The sequence below is a fragment of the Serinus canaria genome, chromosome 3 (assembly GCF_022539315.1).
Source record: "Serinus canaria isolate serCan28SL12 chromosome 3, serCan2020, whole genome shotgun sequence".
Lineage (NCBI taxonomy): Eukaryota > Metazoa > Chordata > Aves > Passeriformes > Fringillidae > Serinus > Serinus canaria.
The window spans coordinates 16,030,820-16,045,589 of NC_066316.1; the positions used below are offsets into that span (position 1 = coordinate 16,030,820).

The following is a 14,770-nucleotide window of genomic DNA, read 5'->3' on the forward strand; positions in this document are numbered from 1 at the left end:
TCGACCTGGCGAGATGAGCTTGTAAAAGCATCGCCTGCAATCTTGACCTGTTTCTTGTCGCTTTTAATTTTTGTCTTTATTTTATTTACCCTTTCCAATAATAGAAGTGGTATCTGTGAATCACTGGCTTCTTGGTAGCTTAGGGAAGGAAGGGCTGGAGTCGTTGACCAAAATAATAATAAAATCCGAGATAGGTGGTCCAGAGAAGACAGAGAGGGTTTGAAATCTAGCAAATACTGGCTATTTTCTTCCCGTCTCTACGGTTCATTAGTCCGTCTTGTCAGTTTTCCTTGGCCGAACGCTTTTAGACTTGAGTGAACATTGCTTTGTGCACGCCTGCCTGCTGCAAGCGCGCCCATTTTATTTTACTTAATAGAAAAAAAAAAGGAGAAAATAAAATGGGATTCAGATTTTAAATTCTTTTCCTTGATCTTGTAAGTTTTCAAGCCCTCTCTTTAAAGAATAAATATAGTCAAAGCCAAGCCAGCAAAGCCTCGCGTGGCTGCGATGGTTGTCCAGGTTTTGTTTGGGATGGTTCAGACCTTTAATGTCGGCTGCAGCGGGGTGGGAAATGTGGGTGAGCTGAGTGGGGAGAGCTGGCTGTCCCCTCTCCCATCCCTCCTCCTTCCACTGGGCGCAGACTGGGATCCTTGCCTTTTCATGGGAGCACTTGGGGCTAATGCAGAAGGTGCCTAGATCTAAATTAAGCTCCTGGATGATGGTAGTGGCTGAGATTTGGCTTTTACTCGAGTTGGGTGAAACGGTGGGGTTTTCGCGGTCCATGTGTTTGCTCTGAACCGAGGGGTAGCAGCACTTTGCCTGTGAGAGAGGGGACCTCAAGCACATGCACAAAAAAGAAATCCCTGATGAAACCCCCCCAAGTTATTTCTTCTTTTTGATCAGCTACGTAAATATAGTGTTAGGAGTGATCCGCTCCTGACTCTGGAGGTTTCCTTTTGTTCAAGCAAGGCGCAGCCAAGCAGACAGGAGTTTCCTCAGCTGCTTTGCTGTTATCACTGGCACTGTCAGCTGGGAGTTATTTTATAAATCACCGACGTATAAAGGTGCGTTGCATTGCAGTGTGGGCAGTATTTGAAATATTTTCTCCTATCTGCCAAAGGCTGTCGGTTTGTGACACAGGAGGCAGGCTTGAAGGAAGGCATGAACTTTTAGAAAGGGGTTTATGTGCACATAGGTAGGTTGTTTTGAAGGGATTTTTTTTTTTTCCCACACAGTTTTGCTGTACAGGGGAAAAGCTTGTCAGAGTGGGTGGAGGGTGGTGTGGCAGGGAGGTGCCCGAGGCTGGCGAGGATGCTCCGGGGAGCCGCCGGCCCCATGCAGCGCCTTAGAGCGAGGGGAACCCTCCAGCCAGGGTCTAGCTGAGGGAAGCTCGGCTCGCTGATGTTGAATAAAAATTGTAATCCAACAAGTCTAACTAGAAAATGGGTTTCTAAAAGCTCTGGAGTGCTGGGTACATAAAGCTATTTGAGCAAATTACAAGAATTGCTCAGGGGCACGAATGAAATCAACACTTTAATTGCCTCCAAAATGAAGATTTATACCCCATTTTCCCAACGAATCATTATTTTATTAAAGTGAAAGCTAAAGAAATGGAGCTGCAGTTTTGGGGTTGTTGGAGGTCGGTGTGTTTCTCCACCACCCCGAGCCCCCCTTTTTGTTACCCGGAGCGCGGACACTTCTCCGTCCCCTGTCCCGCTGCGCGGGCCGGCCGCGCTGGGCCGTGGCGCTCGGCCCCGGCACGCCCGGCTTGTGCGAGCGCTGCCCCGGCCGCGCCCCGGGGCGCTCCGGCTCCGCTCCGGGCAGCGGGGCGCGCAGCCCCGCACCTACCCGTCCGCACCCGCGGAGCTGCGCGGGCAGCGGGGCTTTGCTTTCCATATTTAAGAGAAAAGGTGCAAAAGTGCGCTTTTTCAGCCTCCTCTCCCCCGGGCGATGAGGCGGCGGAACGAGCCCGCGGAGATCGGGCGGGCGGCACGGGGGTTGCGCGGGGGGGTTTACCGGGGGATGCGCAGTCCCCAGTCCCCCGCGCCCTCCCGTAAACTCCGGTGCCAAACCCGGCCCCGGCGCGGCCGGCAGTATCGGGGCCCTAATGGTTCAATAATAAGGTGTTGAGTGCTGGTCGCCGGGGCGGCTAATTAGGATGTGACTGCGCAGGGCGCGTTTATGGCTGCGCGGCCCTGGGATGCGCGGGAGCGTAGGGCCGGGCGGTGGGAGCGAGGGGCTGGCTCCGGGCGTGGGGCCCCCCGCCTGCCCACGGCTCTGCTTGGGAGAGTAGTAAAAGAGTAAGTATGTAAAAGCTTTTATTATGGATTTAATTACATTTTCTTATATTGTGGTAGTAAAGGTTACAGTTAACAGGGTGTTTTTTTCTTTTAATTTATTGGTTTCCCCTTATTTATTCTTTCCCTAAAGGCCCCTCAAAGCCAGTGCCTTTAAGTCCCCCCGGTTAATAGAAAGCAATGACACTAATGCTAGATTTTGCAAAGTAAAGCCCTATAACACTAACCATTGTTCAGTGATTTAACCAGCTCAGTGGCACTAGGTCACTAAAATAGCATCTTTCTCCCACGGGCTCGACCCCACTGCCTGCCAGGGTGAGACCTGCAGAGTTGGTGTTTACCGTCACAGCTCCACAAGTACAAGGCAGGAGTCTGGGCTTTTTGCTGGGGAGAGTTGAACTCAAAATCATCCAGACCCCAGGACTTTAAAAAACCTAGCTGAAGAATTGTGGTCATCCTCAAAAGTTTCAAAATAAACCTTTTTTAATCATTAGCTTTTCAAACATTTGCGTGTTTAAATTTTCAGCGTTTGTCAGAGCCCAGAAAGATTTAGACCACAGCTGTTGTGTGATGTGTCTGGGAAAACTCCCTCTGGTTTAAAAAAAAAAAAGCCCAAAGACTGCTTGTAGTCTGACAAGAGAAATTCAATTTCGTAGGTAATCCTGAACTGTTACTGTGGGGCTGCTTTTTTGAAGCTATATAACCTTGGCACCCAGGTGCTCTAGTCCAAACTGTAAAATTCTACTACAAGAATGTGTCTACAAAAAAGCCTTTAGAAAGTCCTTTGAGGAAAACATGGTACAAAGTACCCACCACATTCAAGTAAAATTCATTAGCTATGCAAAATAGATTTTATAGGGACAAAACAGTATTTTTCTTACTGAAAATAAACTTGTTGAGCCCGTCCACAGAAGCATTGCTTGACAAGAATTGCGATTTAATAATGCACAAGCCAATTACAGATGCAGAAACTTTTAAAGGCAAATCAGTGAAGAGCCAAATTCCTATAGGAGCTATGAGGGAAATGATCAAAAAATGAACATGAAATAAGACTTCCTGCTTGAAGGTCCATAATTCAACATTATTTGACTCCACTGTCAAGGAAATTGTTGAAGGATAGTAAACCGATACTGGAGTCTCAGTCATTTTTGTTACAGTCTTAAATGTTTGCAACTGTGATGTTTTAGATGGCCCTTCTTGGGGAATAATATATCACATATATACTCACGTATGTAATAAAGCAACACCTTTATTTACGTTGCAGTAGATTTTATTTTAATGTGTGCAGTTGCAAAGTTGCTGTAACAAAAATGCAGATAGCAGCTTTTTTTTTTAATGGAACAATTACTTAAAATATGTTCTTTACAAAGAAGGAATCATAAACTGGAATCCAATAAAAAACATAGCTGAAAGTGGTAGGGCATCGACCGGTTACAACTAGACTTAACTTTCCAAATTCTCAAATATATTAGCTATACCTTGTAGCCAATACAACAATAGTGCCTCAGGGAAAAAAATTACTGAGAAATACTATTTTACTTTGGGACTTCTTCACAGGTACTTTCAAACCATATATGGTTTTAAAGAGGAGAGCTAAAAATATTACTGCCTTTAGGATATGTGCTCCCATATTGGAGGAACAGGCATCAAAATAATAGATGTGGTGCAGAGGGTGCAAGGCAGAATTCATTTCTGCATAATAAAAGAATTACAGCAAAGTACAACTCGGAGGATGACCAATAAAATTATGTTTAAAAGACTTGAAATTTAATTTTCGTTCTCTGATTTTGTCATTTTGAGCCAGTGAATCTTTTTTGTTGTTGTTGTTTGTTTTTGAGTAATTTTTATTATCTTTTGCTTTGCTATTTAGAAGCTGTTATCATGCCCCAGTTAGGCAGGCTATTTATGTGAAGATAGGATACGTTAATTTCTGTTCCAGACATGTTTTCATCTGATACACCGTGGCTGAAATTGTATTAGCAAACTAAGATTTTCTTTGCTCTCCGTTTCTTTAAGTGAGTAAATACATTGTTGTGTAGACATAAGATTGAATATATTTTCTTTAGTTTATGATTTCAATTCATGAATCCTTGGGGTTCTTTTTTATTTTTTAATCATTCAAGAACCTAAAAGGGGCCCTCCTTACAGCTAGGTGCCTTCCTGAAGTTGCATGCTCAGGCATAATTTCCATGTAAAGTTTTCCAAACTGAAGTTAGCTCTTGTTGTAAAGGATAGTTTAATTCCCAGATTTTTGGGGGAATTCTTTTCAACATCGGACCTCACAGAGCTGAGTTTAAGCCCTATTTTACCTCAAAACTGATCCTAAGCATTCCTGTAAGCCAGAGCTTGCCGTTTTTGCGTTAGGGACCACGGATTGTTATTTTGGGGCAACTTGGAGGCTTGAAAGTTATGAAAAAATGAATTTTACCTGAAGTTTAACCTTTATGGCTGAGGGTTTGAGTTTTTCTATGGCTGCTGGTCCGCAGGTAACAATAAAGGTAATGGGCTCTGCATGCAGAAGGGTTACTGCAGCCCCGCGTGGGCAATGTTAGAACTTAAAAAAATCAGATTATATTGCTCTCAATCAAAATGAGTAAGTGTACATCTTGCTGATAAATACTACTTCAAAAAGCACTAAAAATCCAGCACAGCTTCTTTAAATTAGGGAATCTTTCTTTTGTTTTGTTTTGCATTTCTGCATTTGGGTTTTTTGGTCACAAGAGCATGCAGTTAGGATCTATCTTGTGTAATCTAAAAATGTTTAAGAAAATAAAAAGGAGAGTTGTTTCTGGTCAGGAATGTTTTTGAAGCTTTTTGGAATTATTTCATAGTGAGGGTTGTGCGAGAGAAGGAGAGACCGGGGTGCGCTGCAGTGTCGCCTCTTGTCCTTGGTGTGCCACCTTCTTCTCCACATGCTCTGTTTCTCAGAGCAGGCTTTGACTTACATGGCAAATTGGGAATAATTACTGGTTATATTTGTATTTTTTCCTGCAGTTGCAGCAATATTTGGAGAGGGGGGTAGCTCTAAAAGAGCATATGTTTTGTGTTTGGCCTTCTTTGAGTGTATTTACACCACTGATTAACGGCTCCATATCTAACCCACCGCTGATACTCTGTGATGCGTCTGAAATACAGCTTCTCCACAGTTGCTTCAGCTCTTCTTTGGCTTGCCTAGTGTGGTTGCCTTTTCACTTTCACTTATTTTTGCCCTTTGAGATGTAACCTGGAGCATAGGTGAGAGCAGAATCCCATCAGGCCAGTGTCCTCAGGATTCCTTTTTTTAAATTTAGAGGAGATCCCTGGAAAGCTTCAGTCCCTCAGCAGTGGCGGTGGGGGCTTGGTCTCTGTTAGTGAGAGGGCTGCTGGCACAGGGGAACCCCTTGCCACTGAGCGCTCAAGTCCTTGAGTTGCCTCACTGGTTGCTGCTGTGGGTTAATTTATTTATTTTTAATAAATACACATCCAAGACGTAAAGAGCAACGTGGAGATTTCGGGCTCATGTGAGTCATTGAGCGTATGAAAGCAATAGCGCAGGCAGCAAGCGGTTTCTGGGGGTTATTATGTTTTGGAAAATGGAATCTGAGATTTGTTGTAGATGTCTGGGGAAATATTGAAAATTTAAATATTGGTGAGGTGAATTAAAAAAAAAAAAAAGTGGGTTTGCCCTATAGGCAAAAGCTCTGTTTGCAATTTAAAAAACAAAAGAGATTTAAGAGTTATAATACAGGGACTGCCATTTTCTTATGAACTTGCAGGGCATAGAGAAGGTAGGATGGATTTTTGCCCAAATTTTGCCTCTTCTATTGGCAACAGGATGGACTCCTGAAAGTTATGGCCATTTAGTATTTTGCAAATGGCTTTTATTTTGCAAGCATCTTTAAATCCAGGCCATTGAAGAAATGTTTCCTCCCTCCCCCCGTCAGAGGTTATCCATAAGTTTTGGGGATCAATAAAGGGATAACTGTGAAAGGCAATGGCCCATAACACAAGGGAAGTGGGATGAGTTGATCTAATGTTCCCTGCCTTGCCTCAAAACTCGATGAATCTCTGGGTTTGTCCACACAAGGACACTCAGGAGAGGTAAGACAAATTGATTGGGTGTAAAATTAAAGTGCATTAGTTAAAGTGCATTGGACTATTGTGTGGATGCTCTCATTCAGAAGTAAAGTGGCCTTAGTTCACTTTAGCCTAATCCCCTTTGGAGTAGGCCACTTTTCTTTTGAATGAGAACATCCACATTAACTTTTAGTTAATTCGTCTTTCCTGAGCGTCCTGTCGGCCTTGTGCCCGACGCTCTGGAGAGGTTGGGCCGGCCAGGCGCTGGCTCCCCGCGAGCTTTAGGTAAGCTTTTCATTAGGCATATTTCATCTCCACAGCAGCACTTAACTGCTGGCGCCTGTCATTGCCCCAGCCCGTGCTCCGCACCCTCCTCTCCTCCTCAGCTCGAGAGCGATGTTGTTGTTAATGCTGCCTGGGAAAAAAAACTGAAAAGTTTTGTGGTGGCAGGGATTTGGGGAAGGATCTGGCTGAGGTGGTGGGGACAAGGGCTGGGCCCCACTGTGAGGCAGGGGGAGGTTGATTTGGGTATTGTGTTTCCGAGGTGAATTTGGCATCAGGCTGACATGCTCCTTACATAGATAGTTTCTACCCTCTCTAGTGTTAACTAATTTTTTAAAGACAGTGAAGAAATCTAGATTAACTTTTCCGGCTGATATTTCCAATAAGAAAGACGAGATTGAATACTATTAGCCTGTAGGAAAGCTAGTTTACCTGGTAGAAAAAAATAATGGTGAGATAGTTTTGGAGCTGTTCTGTAGTCTTGCTTGAAGTTCACTGAGCCTGAGTTTCTGTTATAGATATTTTCAGGTGTCTTCTAGAGCTTATAAGTAATGTATTTATTTACTTTTTACTGACTCGGCCATTTGTGCCTATGCTGTGGCTGTCACACGCTTGCCATTGACCCTTTCATTCATAATAAAATTTACAAGGCTTCTTGCATTAGTAAGCAATTTTCTATTGGACCCTTTCCTAGAAATACAGAATTCTGTTTCACCAAAGTATTGTGTTTCCTCTTCAGTCAGTACTGAGGTGAGCTGTTCTCTCAAGGACTCTCCAGGCATCTATATGATATTCCCACTTCGGCAGATGATCTCCAAAACTGCATTACCTAGTTCTTCATCCTGAAGAGCCATTGCAGTAATTTAAAATTCTCTTTTTAGCATCACTGGACTTTGAATTTGGCCAGTTATTTTTGTTTGCAGCTTAGCTTTCTTTTTCTTCTGTTTTTTTTGGGGGGGGTTTTGTTTTATTTTTTGTTTGGTTATTTTTTTAATATAAAGCAAATATGCACCCAGACCTTCTTTGCTGAAGTAAACTGGCCAATAATAAGAGAGGTAGTTCTTTATTTGCTTAAAAGAACTGCCTGTTTTAACTTCAGAAGTACTGACCCAGAGTAAAGCAACAGCTGATGCCATCACAGGCAATGTACTGTATTCAAACAGCTGTACAAAATGCAAAGCTGCAGTATTAATCCTGCCATTCACAGTTTATTTAAGTTTTTTAAGCTTCTCTCATATGGGCATGGCATCAATGCCTAATTATGCCTCCATTAGCATTACTGGGCTCTTAACACAGAAAATTATTGTATTTAAACTTTGGAAAGCTGCATCGATGTAATATAAGAGTCTTGCAGCTGGCACACTTTCAGGGAAGGCAAACTTTACCTTGTAATTTGCTTTTCATTCATTTGGCCTTTAGGTTTTGGTCCAGTTTTGTTGCTGAGATCAGGCCATTGCTGGTGTTTTTAACACTGGCTTTAAATATCTCTATTTAAGTCTGCGTAGCTCCCGGGAGAAGGGACGGTAAGAGCAGATTAAACCCCTGTGGCTTTGTTGGGGTGCAGGGCTACAAGTGTCTGTGCAAATAGAAATGGTAGAACCTATTGTCTCATGGATGTTTTGGCCTGCACTGAACATGGGGCAGTTCTGTCAGTGCAAGCAGAGTTTGATCTGTGGAAATTCTTGACCTCTGTTAGGGCTGGTGGTACCTGTTGCATTGGGGTGGGGTGTGCAGGGAAGCCCCTGGCCTCAGCTGGGCTATCATCTGCTTGCTGGTGCTCAGCAGCAACCCAAGGCGTGTGCTCTCACATGGAGGTCAGTCGCTGCTTGCTGATACTTGGATTAATCTGGTGAGCTAAGTATTAACCATGGCCAACTCCTTGCTAGAAGCCTTGGGATGACACATATACTGAGTCTCAGTAAGCAGCACTTTGGTTTTAGGCTTGAGCCAGTATAGGGCACTCTTCTTCTTGGGTTGCAGTCACAGAGATACTTTGGTTACTGAGCTCCTACACGCACCTGCATCCTTGCATAGGTAGAGTTGGCCAAATTTTTTGGTGAGGGAAGTCTCCCAGTGGCTTGCAGTTCATACATTTTCTCTTGTCTACTGTTGTGCACAGTTACAGGGGAGTAGTGTCACCGCTGTGTTGTGGTCATGGGTACAGCCATGTCACCAGGAGGTAATTTGAAGTCACAGCTTCGCTCCCTCCTTTGCTCATGTTCACACAGGTATTTTGGGCAGCAATTGACATGGACAGGGGTTCCCTAGCTGAGTGGCACCGCTGAGCATCACTGTGACAGGAGGGTGACAGGGAGAGAAGCCTTTCAAACATGTGTGAGTCGGTGGCAGGCAGCTTCCCGTCATTTCCTGATATTTGCATGGATGCTTGGGACGAGATTCTCATGTGCACTGGTGGCAGCTTAGGCACTATGCTTGAGCCGTTCCCTCCTTTACCCCTGTCTGCCTGGGGGATTTTGCAGCTGTGTTACCCCTGGAGGCTCCTGGCCCTCCTCCCTGTTGTGCAACCAGTTTTACTGGCGTGCCTTCCACCTACTGTGGGAGTGTCATCGTGCTTTCCCCGTGTCCGTGAGGCCCATGGCAGTGTTTCGTGTCACAGATATGTAGAAAAAGCAGGGTATGTACAGATGTGTCTTGCTACATTAATCTAACTCCTATGAGGGTTCTCTTTTTCATTACTGTTTTCTGTAAAGCCAGAGTGATGGTATGCACATGACTAGTATGTGCAGGGAGGATTAATTTTGTTCCTAAATGCCCATGTGCACGTCGAGCTGACATTTGGCCCTCAGTGACAAGCGTTTGAGAGATCCTTTGGGTGAGAAGCGATACAGCAATGCTGGAGGGGCAGGGCTGGGGAATGCTGTTCTACTGATAGTGTGAGGCAGGGGGAGAGATGCGAATTCTTTTCTCAGGTCTGTCGCTGAGGTTCTGGAGTGAGACGATTAGGTGCTTGAGAGCCGAGATTTTCTACTTCTCCTTTTCCCTTATCATCAGGTAGGGTTGATATCTTAATTTATATGTCATCTAGTGATAGCAAGGTATATATAGAAGATATTTAAGAATGAGCTGTGATGTGTTATAGTAATTATGTCTCTGTGGATAATTTGAAGAACATGTTGCCAAGAAAGCAAAATGTTTCTGTTTGGTGTCATAGGAAAGCACTATGCTGAATTGGAAGGCTGATGGTAAACTTTGCTTTTGGTGGCTTTATGCTTTGGTTTTAACCTCTTCTGCTATTTTCCACTAATTAGCATTTTAAAAAAGTATTTAAAGGAGGAAGGGGATAAACTGAAGCTCTGAATGGAATAGGTAGCGGTGCTGCTGGTGTCTTCTGCAGAAAGAGCAGAGCTGTGGGGTTACCTGGAAACATTTGTGAGGTGGTGGCCTGTCCCAAGGTCTGCCTGGCCCGAGGCACGGATCCATGTGGGGCCATGCCATGAGCCCTATGCTGCTACAGGCACCACTGGGTACTCCCAAAGCTCCCTGGGAGGTGCATTGGGACCACACAGACCTCTCAGCCCAACATTTTTGTGTGACTCTGGCAGCTAGCTGTGCTTCCAAGCCGCTCCTCCATGAGCGGGTGGAGGCGTCAGGGAGTGACGGCCACCCCAGCCTGGCAAACCACCCCTGGAGCTCACTGGCCTCTGGCTCCCACAGCCGGGGCTCCGTGTGTTTTGTGGCCCCTGGCTTGCTGGCATGTGGCTTGCAGAGCCGAGCTGTGCGGCTGCTTCTACTGCGCTGCAGATTTGGCTTGTTTTTAAATGGGAGAAAGTGGAGGAACTGCTCGGCGGACGGGTTTGGCCATGAGCGTTGGAAAATGTGAATCACGGGGATTCCAGTTTTAAGCCTTCTGGAGATAACGGGCAGCATGTACTGGAGTGCGTGACTTGCGGAGGGCCTTAAAAAACAAGGCGGTGCCCTCAAGATTAAGCAAACATTTTATAATCAGGAACACATTTTATACCCAACACAGGCTTTGCAGGTATCACATCCATCCAGACAGAAAGGTGTAGCTGGAGCAAAGCTAATTATACTGCAATTTAATTTTGGTGTTGAACAACAATGCAAGGCGAGCAGGCTCTTGAATCCTGTGAACAATGTGCTGTAATCAAAATACGCTGACTCCGAATGGCGTCTGTTGTCAGTTAGCTAAAAAAACCATTTGATATTTTTGACACAAGCTCAGGGTTTTTGCTTGGGATGGAGCTGGAATGAAGCATGGCTGTTGCAGAGCAAGGGCTATGCTTGTGTCTTCCCTCTCTAAGAAGCTCCACTTGGGCTGATGGGATGTTGGAAGTCAGAGCCTGCATTTAAGTAATGCAAAAAAAATTTGCAGCAGGTACCCCAATGGGTTAATTTTTGTTTTCCCGAAAGGTATCATCCCTAAAAATCTGAAAGGGGAATGCTTAGAGATGTAGCTTTTGCTGTAAGTAAACCTTTGCTGAGTCCAGATATTCAGGGCGAAGAGCACATCTTTCTGCAGCACTCATCTCCACTGAGGCTGCCTGCTGGGACCCTGGTGGGACACAAGGGACAGGGTGGGAAAAGTTGAGGTTGAGGTCTCCCTCCTGCCCAAGTCTGTTTGAGTAGGCCAGTTTTGGGACCTCAGCCAGTCATCTGACAGCCTGTGCTGTCTCATTTGTACCTGAGCGTCTGGCCGATCCCCTTCTAAATTACTTTTAACACATAAACGCAATAAAAGGAAGGGATGGCAGACTCTCATTTTCAGGCTAAATGGCAAGACACTTTTCCTGTTTACACCTTTGGAGGAATCACTACATGAAATATTGAACAGGAAACTCTTATTTGTCTCTGAAGACCTTTTTCCTAGTCTAGAAAGATGTGGAAAATTCTCCAGTCTTATTAAATGTAGTAGGAGCTAAGGAGGACTTGCACACCAGGTTTCTGGGTATAGCGGTATTGTTTGGGGCTGACTTTGTGCATGTTTCTGCATGGTATGTAAACTTTAAAAAAAAATAAAAATCTATGTGGAGCAGTGATTTTTTATCTCCTGACTGCAAAGCTGTGTTTCCTTGTGTCAGAAAAGGGTCGGGGATTAATGCTATCTAGTGATACGTCTCTTATCAAAGGGAGGAGACAGGTTTACAATGCAGGGTTGCTCTAAATAGAAAGTACTAGTCAGTGTTTGTTGTATGGGAGACAAAAACCCTGCATCACCATCAGCTGGCTCAGTTAACCTGGCTGGGCAGGCAGTGTTTACTGTTGAGCTGGGATTAAAAAAAAAAAAAGAGCAATGTTAAGGTCCCCTGTTATTGAGGCTGTTGCTGTTCAGGTGTCCATCAAGGCTACCACGTGTAGCAACCTCCAATGCAAGAAGCAAACCCTGAAGTCTACATGTCTAAAAGCTGTTTGCTTTTGTTATTGCTGGAAGTTTTCTTCGGTGCTTTTAGAGCCTTCTCTCAAAGAAAAGTCCATCTGCCCATGCTGTCCCCCCAGGGAGGACCTTGGAGATGACTTCCGCAGTACAGCAGGTTTGATTTCAGCATAGGCAGAAGGTGTTGGAGCTCTGCTTCTGACAGAATGCAGCCCAGGATAGGGGGGGCTTTACATAGCTGTGAACACGTGCAGCCCTGTGTGCGTACAAACATGCACAAATGGGTTTTTTTAAAGTCTTGCCCCTGCAGAGTTTCAGGGCTTTGGTGCCTTCTGGAAGAGAAGACCTGTGGTTTTTCTCCTTCCTCTTTGTTTTTATGTCCCGCCCAGTCTTGATGATCTCCATTTCATTCTCCTTTATTTCTTGTGGTTTATGTTTGCTGCTTCTAATTATTCTTTTCCCTTTGGAAAGCACTGTCACCCTGTCCTTTTGCACTCGTGTTTTCCATGCATCCTGTTTAGGACTATCAGGCCCTTTCCTTTCTTCTCCCTGCCGTGGTCTCTTTTCCTCCATGCTTTCAGGGTAAGGAGTCAGAAGGCTGTGCTGTGTTAGAGATGCCTCCCTGGGTACACAGTTGGTGTGCACCCCACACCTGGGTAGGGTCAGCACTGAGGCATGACAGCAGAGCTAATGGAGAGCGCAGGTGTTGTTGGGTGGATCTTGGTTTGGTGACCTTTGACAGTGTGCAGTATTAGTTGTGCCTCTGGTCTCTTCAGGTAGAATCCTGGCCTTGTGGAATCAGTGGTAAAAGTCCAGTTTATTTCCAGTTTTCTATCTTCTCTGGTATTCCTGTTGATACCTACTCTCATTCCTTTTATCTATTTGTCTCCCATGTTGCATGCATAAAGACAGCTTATATCTTATTTTTCCTATGCAGCTGCGAAGAGCTAGAGAAGAGTCTTACCCTCACTTGCAATAAGGGGAAACTAAAGATAGAAAGCTTATGACTTTTCTGGGGCTAGGAAGGGAATCCAGGTCAGGACTGAGACTTCCATGCAGAGCTTTTTCTGCTTGTTAGTTCGCCAGGCCTTGCCTCTTCTAACGCTGCAAAGGTTTCCATCTGTGCACAAGTCACCCTCCTGTTCTGCTTAGTTGCAGGCGGAGTTATCGCCTGCCTGTCATTTCAACGACCTTATTTCTCTAGAAATTTCCCTTATTTCCCTTGGAAGACTGTTTTTTCCATCTGAACACAATCTTTGTGCCTTTGCCGTTGTTCTATAAAAATAACTCACCTTTGAATCAAAGCTGTGTGAAGCAGATTATGCAAGAGTTGTTTGCATTAAAAAGCATCTATATTTTAGCATTTTGAAGTTTCTACATGTACAATTTATTTTTACCCCCTTGGTTTTGGTTGTATTGGGTATGGTGTCCCCAGTTGGTTTTGGCAGGCTGGGAGGTGGGATTGCTATCAGCCTTGGTTAGTCCCACAAGGAGATGTTCAGGGGGCAAAGCAATAAGTGGGTCCTCTCAGAAACTGAAGTTAGTCATGAGTCTGGATTTCATGGTCTCCAAAATCCCAAACTGGTCTAGTGGAAGGTGACCTTGCCCATGGCAACGGGGTCAGAACTAAATGATCTTTAAGGTCCATTCCAGCCCAAACCATTCCCTAATTTTTCTTTGCATAAACAACAGTGTAGATTCTGGGAAATACATGGCATTATATTTTCTGTATTATAAAGGTGTATTTTTAATCCCCTATACCAGTTTGTATTTTTCTTTCCAATTAAGAGAAAAATCTAAAAGTTTCTTATATGCTGGATGGGGAATAGGCTACCTGAGGATTCTTATTAGCCATTCCCTCCAGAAGTGAAGAGGGATAAGACTTGTGGATTGCAAGGATCAGGTCTGTCTATCATGCAGCTGTAGCTCTAGTATCCATCCTATGCATTATACACTTAAGGTATTAAGCAGCAGTATTGAATGTTTTGCCCAAGTGAGCTTGGGGACATCAGTATGGCCAACAACCAAAAGGAGAAAGTATGTAAAAAGTAAATCCTTGCTAAATAGGTGTGTTATGTTTGTAGGAGGTGATGGATGCCATAACTTAATGAATCAGCCCCCACTTTTTGCTTCAAGTTCTTTTCTGTACTGAGCACAACTATTTCCCAATATGGTGGGTCACTACCCTCAACCTCACACAGCTGAAATTTTTTAAAAGGTAGGATTTAGGAAAATCAGAAGAACACTTCAAACATAGTACATTACTTTTTTTCATTATGAATAAGTATTTCATTTAGAAAAAGAAAATAAGATAAAACTTCAGTACAAGAACAATAAGCTCAAATTATGCTGACAAATTGCTGGCAGCAGCTCTGTTCCTCCAAGGCAAGGGAATGAAAGATTACACCTGCAGCCAATTCTCTGGTAGCCTGGAGGAGTGAAGGTTTGTCCAACAGGTAAAGGAATTAGCTGTTCCCCATCTCCAGTTGTTACACAAACACAAATGAGCCTACAAGCGGGCTGTGCTCACAAAATTTTTGAGAAAATATATATCAAAGATGCTGAGTACAATTTTTATCACCTGTAATAGAAAGCCATTTCTTTTTTGCATGTACTTATGGCCAAACCTTTGGTTCCTTGGCCAGAAGCTTTTCTTTCCCTTTCATATACTTGGTGCTGAAAAAAAAATCAGTTTTATTCTTTAATATAAGCAGAAGGCAATGATTTCTTTCATTTTGTATTAGTGGTAACTTGTGTTAGCTAATAATGTTAACTAATCCAG

General features: G+C 44.1%; 1 protein-coding gene across 3 annotated transcripts in view; it reads left to right on the forward strand.

Moving 5' to 3' along the window:
- MEIS1 (Meis homeobox 1) overlaps positions 1–14,770 on the forward strand; it is a 108,295-nt gene that overhangs the window by 7,280 nt on the left and 86,245 nt on the right. The gene's annotated exons all lie outside the window — the stretch shown is intronic.